This window comes from Schistocerca americana, chromosome 2 (genome assembly GCF_021461395.2).
Source record: "Schistocerca americana isolate TAMUIC-IGC-003095 chromosome 2, iqSchAmer2.1, whole genome shotgun sequence".
In the NCBI taxonomy this organism is placed as follows: domain Eukaryota; kingdom Metazoa; phylum Arthropoda; class Insecta; order Orthoptera; family Acrididae; genus Schistocerca; species Schistocerca americana.
Genome location: NC_060120.1, coordinates 76,416,568 through 76,430,052, shown reverse-complemented (window position 1 = coordinate 76,430,052; position 13,485 = coordinate 76,416,568). Strand labels below are relative to the sequence as shown.

Below are 13,485 nucleotides of genomic sequence, written 5' to 3'. Positions count from 1 at the left end.
TAAGCGCTTCAGTCCGGAACCGCGCGGCTGCTACGGTCGCAGGTTCGAATCCTGCCTCGGGCATGGATATGTGTGATGTCCTTAGGTTGGTTACGTTTAAGTAGTTCTAAGTTCTATGGGAGTGATGGCCTCAGATTTTAAGTCCCATAGTGCTCAGAGCCATTTTTTTCTTAAGATCAGTAAGGTTAAGCAGCGTCGTACGAAATAAGAGCTTGACAGGCAGAGCAAATTGTTGAGGAATATCCATTGCACGTATTCAGTGAACCATCTCTGTGAGCTATTTAGGAAACTGCATACGGGATGCGCATCTTACTGGTGCTGTAAGATGGATGACCTCCGGAGTCTGTCGTGCGCTACGAGCAACCGGGGTGCACTCAGCCCTTGTGGGGCATATTGAGAAGCTGAGTGATTGGTAAAAACTTTCTAAAGCCAATACTGCATAAATATTTCTTTACTTACAAACAACCTGTTTCGACAGAGTTTGCTGTGATCTTCAGGTCATTAAAAAGTTTTGTTATAAAATGTTTTCATTTTGAGTTGGAGGCAATGGCCTTGCCGCAGTGGGTACACCGGTTCCCGTGAGATCACCGAAGCTAAGCGCTGCCGGGCGTGGCCGGCACTTGGATGGGTGACCATCCGGGCCATCATGCGCTGTTGTCATTTTTCGGGGTGCACTCAGCCTCGTGATCCCAATTGAGGAAGTTACTCGACCGATTAGTAGCGGCTCTGGTCAAAGGAAACCATCATAATGACTGGGAGACCTGTGTGCTGACCACACGCCCCTCCTTTCCGCATCCTCAGCTGAGGATGACACGGCGGTCGGATGGTCGCGAAGGCCACTTGTGGCCTGAAGACGCAGTGTTTGTTTTCATGTAAACAAAATGCAAGGTAAACGTTTGTCATAAACAAATCATCTTATCTACATGTAAACTTGGCGTGATGTTCCAACTGAACAGGAACGCATTATATAACAGAAGTTTTTGAAGACCTGAAGATGACTGCAAAGTCTGTCGGAACCGGTTTTTTTGCAAATAAAAAATATTTACACGATCTTGACCTTAGAAAGTATTCTCCACGTAAAAAAGGTCGCTCCGTCTGATTTCTTAACACGAGAAAGCTGAATTTACTTGATTGAGAAATAGCGGCTGCTGTCTCAAAAACTGACGACGGCTGTCAGAGCGGTGTACTGACCACATGCCACTCTATAATCGCATCCTGTGACGCCTATGGGCTGAGAATGACACGACAGTTTGGGGTTTAAAGGCTTTTTGGATGGAGTTTAGTTTTACTAGCTTAAGGGGGGTGGGGGGGGGGGGGGTGGGTAGGACGTGAAACGGGCCGACTTCGAGAAGGAGAGGCACCACAGGACATTTTAATTTGCACTGTCTATACTTTTACGAATAAATTCATAAAAATTTTTCAGCATGACCAGGAAGGATTCAGGATTCACACTCATAGCAGTGGAAGTTCAAAAACACGAAAAAATAATATTTTTTAAACGTGAAATTTCATGATTTTTTTCACTTACTGTTGGCTGCATTTGTTGCTATAGGTACACTTTTCTTCTTAAGTAAGAGAGATTTTTCGATGAATTTTCCACAGCTTACAACCTATACCTACAGATGTATGAAACTCTAGAATTTATTTAATCTATGCAAAAATGAATGGGCTGTTACGTTTTAAACTTCGTGTTTAGAGAAAACTCTAATTTTATGGTTAATTATCTCAATTTTTACCACAGTTTTAACAGATTTGGAAATCCTAGAGTTTCATACACCTGTAAGTATGGTTTGTATGCTGTGCAAAATTCATCGAAGAATCTCTCCTACTTATGAAGAAAAGTGTACCTACAGCAACAAATGCAGCCAATACCAAGTGAAAAAATGATGAAATTTCACACGTAAAAAAAACTTGTTTCGTTATGTTTTTGAACTTGCTCAGCTATGAGTGTGAATCCTAAATCCTTCGCCTGTCGGAGTGGCCGAGTGGTTCAAGGCGCTACAGTCTGGAACCACGTGATCGCTACGGTCGCAGGTTCGAATCCTGCCTCGGGCATGGATGTGTCTGATGTCCTTAGGTTAGTTAGGTTTAAGTAGTTCTAAGTTCTAGGGGACTGATGACCTCAGAAGTTAAGTCCCATCTACATCGAAATAAGTGTCCAAGGAATAGAAAAGCAACTGGAATCACTCAATAGAGGAAAGTCCACTGGACCTGACGGGATACCAATTCGATTCTACACAGAGTACGCGAAAGAACTTGCCCCCCTTCTAACAGCCGTGTACCGTAAGTCTCTAGAGGAACGGAGGGTTCCAAATGATTGGAAAAGAGCACAGATAGTCCCAGTCTTCAAGAAGGGTCGTCGAGCAGATGCGCAAAACTATAGACCTATATCTCTTACGTCGATCTCTTGTAGAATTTTAGAACATGTTTTTTGCTCGCGTATCATGTCATTTCTGGAAACCCAGAATCTACTATGTAGGAATCAACATGGATTCCGGAAACAGCGATCGTGTGAGACCCAACTCGCCTTATTTGTTCATGAGACCCAGAAAATATTAGATACAGGCTCCCAGGTAGATGCTATTTTTCTTGACTTCCGGAAGGCGTTCGATACAGTTCCGCACTGTCGCCTGATAAACAAAGTAAGAGCCTACGGAATATCAGACCAGCTGTGTGGCTGGATTGAAGAGTTTTTAGCAAACAGAACACAGCATGTTGTTATCAATGGAGAGACGTCTACAGACGTTAAAGTAGCCTCTGGCGTCCCACAGGGGAGTGTTATGGGACCATTGCTTTTCACAATATATATAAATGACTTAGTAGATAGTGTCGGAAGTTCCATGCGGCTTTTCGCGGATGATGCTGTAGTATACAGAGAAGTTGCTGCATTAGAAAATTGTAGCGAAATACAGGAAGATCTGCAGCGGATAGGCACTTGGTGCAGGGAGTGGCAACTGACCCTTAACATAGACAAATGCAATGTATTGCGAATACATAGAAAGAAGGATCCTTTATTGTATGATTATATGATAGCGGAACAAACACTGGTAGCAGTTACTTCTGTAAAATATCTGGGAGTATGCGTACGGAACGATTTGAAGTGGAATGATCATATAAAACTAATTGTTGGTAAGGCGGGTACCAGGTTGAGATTCATTGGGAGAGTGCTTAGAAAATGTAGTCCATCAACAAAGGAGGTGGCTTACAAAACACTCGTTCGACCTATACTTGAGTATTGCTCATCAGTGTGGGATCCGTACCAGGTCGGGTTGACGGAGGAGATAGAGAAGATCCAGAGAAGAGCGGCGCGTTTCGTCACTGGGTTATTTGGTAACCGTGATAGCGTTACGGAGATGTTTAATAAACTCAAGTGGCAGACTCTGCAAGAGAGGCGCTCTGCATCGCGGTGTAGCTTGCTCGCCAGGTTTCGAGAGGGTGCGTTTCTGGATGAGGTATCGGATATATTGCTTCCCCCTACTTATACTTCCCGAGGAGATCACGAATGTAAAATTAGAGAGATTAGAGCGCGCACGGAGGCTTTCAGACAGTCGTTCTTCCCGCGAACCATACGCGACTGGAACAGGAAAGGGAGGTAATGACAGTGGCACGTAAAGTGCCCTCCGCCACACACCGTTGGGTGGCTTGCGGAGTATCAATGTAGATGTAGATGTAGATGTAGTGCGCAGAGCCATTTGAACCAGCCTGAATCCTTCCTGGTCATGCTGGCAAAGTTTTATGAATTTATTTGTAAAAGTATAGACAGTGCAAATTAAAATGTCCTGTGGTGCCTCTCCTGCTCCAAGTCGGCCCGTTTCACGTTCTAGCCCCCTCAAAAGCATTCGTTGTACGGTTGTGTAACTACGAAAGAAGAAACATATCGATTAATGTGAGCTTGCGTTAGACTGTATCTGCACACATTAAAAGTCGGCCTCGCGCGAGCGAGTGGAAGTAGCACGGTACAGAGAGAAGGCCGGAGACGCCACTGTCTGTGGTGGCGCGGCAGAGGCGGTCGGAGGCCGAATGAAGCCTCGCCTCGCCGCGGCCGGCACCACCTGTTAATTGCGCTCTCCGGGAGGAGGCGGGAAGAGGAGAGACTCCACGGAGAGGGAGACAGGGAGATGGCGGCCGCCTCCCCTTCCCCCGCCGTCGCCGCCCGCCCACACGCGATTACCTCGAGATGGGCTCTGCTCTCCTCGCGCCGCAGCTGTGTTTGATCTGCCGGCAGTAGGCCAGGGCTGCAGGGCTGGCCGGCCGCGACCCGCCCCACGGCGCGCCTCATCGCCTATTCCTCGCGCGTTCTCTCCAGGAGCAGCGGAGCACCACCTGCTGCCTCGCCACGTCACGTCACTTCACTCGGGCTCCTCCCGCTGTCCAGGCGCGGACATGCTACCCGGCGTACAGACTCCCGACTCAGAGCTAAAACAGCACTCGTCTTCTTTAAGATATCAACCACCTCTCAGTATCCTCCGACGTCTCAAATAAAGGCGTGGACCCAAGAGGAACGGGAGAGGGAAAACATTTCGCTTATACACTATCTGATCAAAAGTACCCGGACACCGATTACTGGACCTTAATACGGTGTGCTTCCACGCTTCCCCTCTATAACAGCTTGAACTACACTTCTGGCCATTAAAATTGCTACACCAAGAAGAAATGCATATGATAAACGGGTATTCATTGGACAAATATATTATACTAGAACTGACATGGGATTACATTTTCGCGCAATTTGGGTGCATAGATCCTGAGATATCACTACCCAGAACAACCACCTCTGGCCGTAATAACGGCCTCGATACGCCTGGGCATTGAATCAAACAGAGCTTGGATAGCGTGTACAGGTACATCTGCCCACGCAGCTTCAACACGATATCACAGTTCATCAAGAGTACTGACTGACGTATTGTGACGAGCCAGTTGCTCTGCCACCATTGACCAGACGCTTTCAGTTGGTGAGACATCTGGAGAATGTGCTGGCCAGGGCAGCAGTCGAACATTTTCTGTATACAGAAAGGCCCGTACAGGACCTGCAACATGCGGTCGTGCATTATCCTGCTGAAATGTAGAATTTCGCAGGGATCGAATGGAGGGTAGAGCCACGGGTAGTAACACATATGAAATTTAACGTCCACTGTTCAAAGTGCCGTCAATGCGAACAAGAGGTGACCGAGACGTGTAACCAATGGCACCCCATACCATCACGCCGGGTGATACGCCAGTATGGCGATGACGAATACACGCTCCCAATGTGCGTTCACCGCGATGTCGCCAAACACGGATGGACCATCATGATCCTGTAAATATCCGAAAAAATGACGTTTTGCCATTCGTACACCCAGGTTCGTCGTTGAGTACACCATCGCAGGCGCTCCTGTCTGTGATGTAGCGTCAAGCGTAACCGCAGCCATGGTCTCCGAGCTGATAGTTCATGCTGCTGCAAACGTCGTCGAACTGTTTGTGCAGATGGTTGTTGTCTTGCAAACGTCCCCATCTGTTGACTCAGGGATCGAGACGTGGCTGCACGATCCATTACAGCCATGCGGACAAGATGCCTGTCATCTCGACTGTTAGTGATACGAGTCCGTTGGGATCCAACACGACGTTTCGTATTACCCTCCTGAACCCACCGATTCCATATTCTACTAACAGTCATTGGATCTCGACCAACGCGAGCAGCAATGTCGCCATACGATAAACCGCAATCGCGATAGGCTACAATCCGACCTTTATCAAAGTCGGAAACGTGATGGTACACATTTCTCCTCCTTACACGAGGCATCACAAAAACGTTTCACCAGGCAACGCCGGTCAACTGCTTTTTGTGTATGAGAAATCGGTTGGAAACTTTCCTCTTATGAGCACGTTGTAGGTGTCGCCAACGGCGCCAACCTTGTGTGAATGCTCTGAAAAGCTAATCATTTGCATTTCACAGCATGTTCTTCCTGTCGGTTAAATTTCACGTCTGTGGCATGTCATGTTCGTGGTGTAGCAATTTCAATTTCCAGTAGTGTATGTTGGCGACATTTCCATTGATGTGTGAATACCTGCGGAGGAACGGTAGGCCATTCTTCCTCGAGAGCCGAAACCATTTAAAGTACTGACGGAGAATGCTACGGTCTGCACCTAACAAGGAGACTGTCTGACGCGTTTCCACATCTTGCTTGACGCTCGCTAGTTTAAAAAAAGAAAAAAAACGCGGTCAAAGGTGTTGACGAAAAATCGGTTTTTCAACGTTATGCATCGAAAGATCGTCAATAAACAAATGTTTTTATTGATATCGTGGGGGTCCAAACCTAATAATCATCGAGTTATTAACGTTTTCGTGATTTCATGCTGTAGCTTCAGTACCGTTCGTTGAACGAGAAGCGTTCAATAAGTAATGCACACTTTTTTTCTCTACCAGTTCCCCTTGAGAAACGTGAAATTTGTTGCGGGACATCGTGAAATATTCCCACTTCAGCCCCCTTTCTTTCACGAACTTCGATAGGTGGCGGCACTATACATATCGTTGAATATGTCATTGGGTTTCTTTTGGCGGAAAACGAGTACATAGCAGATATTCGAAGGCACTTGCAGAATGCCTACGGAAATCTGGCAGTGAAAGAGAGTACAGTGGGATGTTCTGAGGCGTCTGTCATCGTAGCAAGGTCGCGCAAACCTGTCCAATCTCCCACGTGCCGCTCGGCCGCACACAGCTGTTGTTGTTATGGTGAAGGAGTGGTAACTTGCGCACGGTCTCATTCGAGCTGATCGACGATCACAGTGAAACATCTCGCTTCACAGCTGGATGTCTCTCTTGATTGCGCTGTCGCACTCATCCACCATTTGATGCAGCAAAAAGTGTGCTCCCGCTAGGTTCCTTGCCGCCTAACGAAGACCATGAAGGGCAACGAAGGACCATCTGTCGGCATGATCTTGCGCGCTACGAGGCTAATTGTGACAATTTTTTTTTTAATGTCGTCACAACCTATGAAACATGGGCTCATCACTTCGAACCGGAAACAAGACTGCAACTCATGGAGCGGTAGCACACCATCTCTCCTCCGAAGTAATTCAAAGCCGCATCTCCAGCCAGCAAACCCATGGGTACGGTCTTCTGGGACTCTGAAGATGCTATTCCATTTAATGTCTGCCCTCGCTTTGCACCGATCAATTCGGAAGTGCATTGTGCTCTCCTCAGGAAATTGAAGAGACGACTTCATTGTGTTCCTCGCCATAAAAATGCAAATGAACTTCTCCTTCTCCATAACAACGGAAAGCCTGACACAAGTGATCATAAAACTTCATTCGATTCCTCTTCCTCACCCACCCCACAGCCCATAATTCGCACATTACCACATGGATGTTTTTGGCCTAATAAAGGATGCACTCTGCGGGGAGCAGTACATGAATGACGGGGAGGTTATTAACGCATCCGAAATCGAGTAGTACAGTGGTACCATTCGGGCACACTGGTCCTCCGCGTAAGGAGGCGTAATGACGTCGCATTGAAGGAAGATTACGTTGAAAAATACGATTTGGAGTCAAAGGAGTGGGAACTAGTGTGGTGTATTGGAATCCTGAATAAAACCAACCTGCTCTCAGATAAAGATGTGTTACATTACCGCCGGCCAGTGTGGCCGTGCGGTTCTAAGCGCGTCAGTTTGGAACCGCGTGATCGGTACGGTCGCAGGTTCGAATCCTGCCTCGGGCATGGACGTGTATGATGTCCTTAGGTTAGTTAGGTTTAAGTAGTTCTAAGTTCTAGGGGACTGATGACCTCAGAAGTAAAGTCCCATAGTGCTCAGAGCTATTTGAACCATTTTGTTACATTACTTATTGAACTCTCCTCACATACTTCTGAAAACGTAGCCAGTTGCCCTAGCCGTTATTTCATGACATGCTTTTATACGCTTGGTACGAGTACAAACTGATATCTGATAGATCTTCTATTGGCACCCTGAATTAGGTATGTTTCCCCCAAACAACGCACAAGAAAACGTGTCTACGTGGCGATATTACGCTCGTCTGCTGCGTATGGTAAGAGAAATACGTACTTTGCAAAAACGGACATAATGTCTGCAGGGATACGGCAATCACTTTTTATATAATGTTAACTATAATCCGTCTTGACTGCAAAATGTTTATTCATATGATCGGTTACGGTTCCTCTAGAACCATCTTCAGATCTGCAATTTCGGTTACAGGAGTAACCCGTCCACACTCAGCAATCCTCACATGCTGCGTCACATTGTGACATGCTGCGTCACATTGCAGATCTGAAGATGGTTCTAGAGGAACCGAAACCGGTCATGTGAATAAACATTTTGCAATCAAGACGGATTATAATTAACATTATAGAAATATGTATGTTTTGCCTGTTTCTGTGATAAGTTTCACGTCGGTGATTGAGAGAACGCTCTCGAACAGACAATCAGTGAGGATTACGCAGTAATATACTTTAGATGTATTTTTATACTAATTGTCGTGATGAAAATAACTGTCAATACATTATATGTATTTATTTGATTATTAATCACACCTCCCTATGTTTTACTTTTAAAAAGGCAAAGAAAAGTATTCTACTTACCAGAATGTTATCGGATACACTGAAAAAAATTATTGAATGAAAGAAAAAAGCTATGACCAAGAATGCAACACGGGCCAGCAGCTTGGTAGTTTAATGTTTCGACACTGACCTCCCTCTGCTAGATATGTAGAATGACGCGTACCCATGCTACGTCATGAAAACACAAAAACGTTAGTACGTTGAACGTTATTAACTTTGGATCCCATATTATATTATTAAAGATGTCTGTTTTTAAACCAGCTTTTGATGTACAACACTGAAAAAACGACTTTCTGTCAGCACCTTTGACGTAGATTTTTTCAAAAACTAGAAAACCTGATCAAAATCGGTGACCCACATGTCAGACCTTCGCCTTGTCCGTTATAATTATCCGGGCTGTTATGCCGTGGTCGGTTGATGAATTCTGAGGTGATTCCCAACGTTTCGTCTCCGACTGCAGGAGACATCTTCAAGGGGGTCCGTAGCTTGATGGAAGGTCCAACACACACACTGGCTCGCTACTAGTCAGTAGCGAGCCAGTGTGTGTGTTGGACCTTCCATCAAGCTACGGACCCCCTTGAAGATGTCTCCCGCAGTCGGAGACGAAACGTTGGGAATCACCTCAGAATTCATCAACCAACCACGTCATAACAGCCCGGATAATTATAATGGACATGATATTTCCGGCCGTGAAAGTTTACATTTTAGTATCAGACCTTCGCCTTGTGAGTCAACACCATATTTCACCCCAAAGATGTTCCATTGTGTTCAAGTCGAGACTCGCTGGGCCAGCCCAATTCGGGAATGTTACTTTGCACAAAACATTGCCTCATAGTTGATGCTTTATGACAGGTTGCATTGTCATGCTTGTACAGACAGTCATTGCTTCCGAACTGTTCCTCTACACTACGCTGTAAAATGTGTTCATATTCTTCCGCATTTAGCGTTTTCTTAAACGCAATAAGGGACCACAGCCTAACCACGAAAAACACCCCTTACCTCCTGTTTACATTACTGTTGACACTATACATAGTGACATGTAACGTTCTCCAGCATTCACCAAATGCAAACTTTTCCACCGAATTGTTAGAGGATATAGCTCCCATTCACTCGTTTCAGTCATCTGCTGGCTACTGGTTTGCTCTTTACATCACTTCAAGAGTTTTTTAACAGTGGTTACAGGAGTCTTTGGTTTATGAGGACCATTGCAACCCGTTCTTCTCAACTTCCTACACACAGGCATTGTGCTAGCAAAACTCGTGGTAGCATTTTGGATCTCACATGTGATAAGTTAAAATGAACAGTCGAGATCGCAATAATATTTCTTTATTGACCTTTTTTTTTTTTTTTTTTTTTTTTTGCCATCTATGGCTGGTGCTGATGGCACCTCGGATTTCTCATGGCCACAATATCACATGTGATATCTCCCGCTGATTTCATGTTATTTCCTATAACCACCCTCTGTAACGCGCAAGGGCCCCTACTCCTCAGTAAATGAGGTATGCCTGGTCCGGGTTGATCCTTCGCGTGTCCACTTCGCAGTCACATCACTAACGGACGTCTCGGGCGGCTTTAGAAGGGCTGAAACGTCCTTAACGGATCCGGTGACAACCAGTGCATTGTACTCTTCTGGTCGATCCATTTCTGCTGCTACAGATCCTCCACAGGCAACACAGTACCCCCGGTCTCCTTTTATGCTGGCAGTTCCGCCTATTAAGATATCTAGTGCTCAGTTCCCCATTACGAAGGTGTGCTGTGGTATTTTTGATCAGGTAGTGTATTTTTACGTATTTCAATTTGTGGTGATACATCTCTCCTGATCACCGCTTCTTCTGACAAACAGATTCCTAAGAAGGTGATGCGATGTCGTGCAGGTGTAAATCAAGCAGTCACTTCGATCATCGATTAACCGTAGCTGATTGTGGAAAAGTAGGAGAACAGCGAGGGCAGTACTACAATTATAACAATGGGAAGAGTATAAATTCGACTCCTTAACTGCGATATAGTCGGCAGTCAAGATTTACCGAGGAACAGAAAATGAATATTAAACACTTTAATCGAGAGGATATCGCCGTATCGTGTCGACGGCACCTGGAGATTTCCCATGAGGTCCCCTGTGGTGGAGAAGGACTCTACGTGTTGACAGCTGCAGTCGCTGATGAAAGTGAAGCTGAGTGACACAGATAGGCCCTGTTTAAGAACTCGGTGCTAGCAAGAAAACTACAGTTTGTCAGGTTAGCTTCTAAATTGTACTGGAACTGGCACGAATCAGTATTGTGACTCCAAAAACTGCTGATTCAACACGAGTATTCATCAGTTTTAACCATTTTTACACCGTTTCCCTCCGCAACCCCTAAATCTACAGGTTTCTCATTCCCTAAGTGTTATTTATTTGCTATTTTTTTAGCGAATCACGTAACTAATTTTTCCAGGCGCTCCAGAGTTACGATTCGAAACCCAGGTCGTAAGAATGCCAAGGGTGTCATGTCGACTATTCAGATAGCAAGTGGTACGCATGCCACATTTAATAAATTTTGTTCCAATCGTTCAAGAAGTATGCTAGAACATACACATACACACAAACACTAACACACACACAACGTAACCACAAAAAGTTTCTTAAGTATGGAATAGCAGTTTCTCACTCGAAAATTGTTAAAATCGAAATAAAATAAATATGTTGGTGTATAACAGGAATAGTTAATTCTCGAAAATACGTCTCACAATGTATAGTTTACAATCAAATAAACTACGTTAAAAAAATTGTCAACTGCCTGAATGAAACTAATTTAACCAGCATAGTGTAACTCATTCTGTAACTGTTTTACTGTTTTCACTATTTATATGGCATTCACGTGAGATTTAGGAAAACTAACGTTACTATATCATCACACAAGTTTTATGATCTCTATCCAGATCTTCACGATAATATTGTGTTAAAATTGGATTTCAAACAGTGGAAACATCTGATTCCCATCATCCTCTTCCTTACAGTACTTAGTCGTCGAACACACAGTAAATCAGAAGTTTACTGAAAGTACAAAGATGTATTGAACAGCGGAAAAAAGCTTGTATTTCGATGTGACACAATAATGAAGGTAATATTCATTGCCAGTGAAAGAATATCCATAATTTAAAAAAATCAAATTAATTTGCTCCCTGTTTGTAAAGTGTAACACAAAGTGATTTTTTTACCTAACGTCTCTTGTCATTCTATGTCTCCTATTTCCGTCCTGCATGATTACATAGATCTTACTTATATTTTGCTCATCCTCCATTTCAATTAGCAACAACTGTATTAAGATTCCTTACACATGGTCTGTTATTATATTTTCGGTATAGACAGCAAATTTATCTCGCAAGGGTTTTCTCGTTTCAGGGCTTGTCACTGACCAGAAGGAAATTTTATTTTTGCAAGAGTTTTTCCTTGCTAGCACTATATGACCTAACGCAGTTGAAGTGTTATAATTTTCATTGTCGTTTCCAAAATAACAGAGGGAGAAGAAGGTAAATCCATGTGCGTATAAATTTTACAGGAGAGCAGTTTCTAAATATGTTGCAAAATTATTCTTAAAACCTTGTTTCAATATTAATACAATATACTTCCAGGTGTTAATTTTCTTGCTTACTGCAAACAGATATAGCTTAATTAACATTTTGAAAGTATTCCTTTAGTTTCTAAATGACCATTTTTATAACAAAAAAAAGTCATAATGGAAGCTAGTGTGATATAAACTTTCTCGGAAACAAAAGAGATTTTATCTAATTATATGCACAAGAACAAATTTGTTAACTCTAAGATTTTCAATTTTTTCAACAATGTGGGAAGAATTAATTTTCTTGTTAAATGGATATCGCTTGAGATTAACTAATGTTTTCGAAAATAATGGTATACCCTCCTGTGGTAGTGAAATGTAATAGTCTTGGCCTTCAGAGGCAGCAGTATATCGTTTTGCTGCAACTCTACGATCTCCTCTTGTGTTATTGCTACGACACGTGAAATAAAATCTCTAATGGTCCTAACAAAATGTCAGTCGCAGTTGCAAAACTTTACAGATGCACTACTTTCCAGACGTGATTAATATCTTGGTATGCACTTTAAGGATTGAAAAAGTCTCCTTCTGGGAGTCTTTCGTCCATTCCTTCTCTACAGTTTCTCGGTTATTTTGCTGTTGTGCTGGCTGCGGTGGTCTAGCGGTTCTAGGCACTCAGTCCGGAACCGCGCGACTGCTACGGTCACAGGTTCGAATCCTGCCTCGGGCATGGATGTGTGTGCTGTCCTTAGGTTAGTTAGGTTTAAGAAGTTCTAAGTTCTAGGGGACTGATGACCACAGATGTTAAGTCCCATAGTGCTCAGAGCCATTTTTTTTTTTTTTTTTTTTTTGCTGTTGTTATGGAAATTATGCATCATCTACTGCAAATCTCACAATGAATGGCAAGACAAAGCTCAGTGTCAAAGTGAACCCGACTCACTCGTAGAGTTCTGAATGAATGCGTTTTCCTTTTTGTAAGAGTAAAGTATGATTTCCCGTCACTTATTATATCATCCTCTTTTGTATTAGCTTCTACAATAAAATATTCTGGTATGGAGGGAGCATTCTTCAAAATAGCCTCCAAGTATTTGGCCAATTTTAATTTTAGTGTTCACTAACTCCGTTTTCTTGGCACACTCGCAGGTATGAGTAGCCTCTAATGAAATAAATAACAACTACAAACCTCACACTAGTGTTTGCACACCGCAATTGATACCGATAATGGATAGCTGCGTGTTTTTAGTTCTGCCCACTAGCGAAAATCACAAAGTTTGGGAAGGTTTTTCATCTTGTCCATTCAGTTGATAAAATATAAAATGCCACTAGAAGGAGATATCGCCATTCGCATTCTTCGTGCTCTCAAACTGATGGTACATAAAGAAATATAATAGGTGATCAGCCTAT

General features: G+C 43.7%; 1 pseudogene; it reads left to right on the top strand.

The window, feature by feature from the left end:
- The first annotated feature begins 542 nt into the window (after nt 1-542).
- Nucleotides 543-660, top strand: LOC124596945 (annotated as a pseudogene).
- Nucleotides 661-13,485: the final 12,825 nt, after the last annotated feature.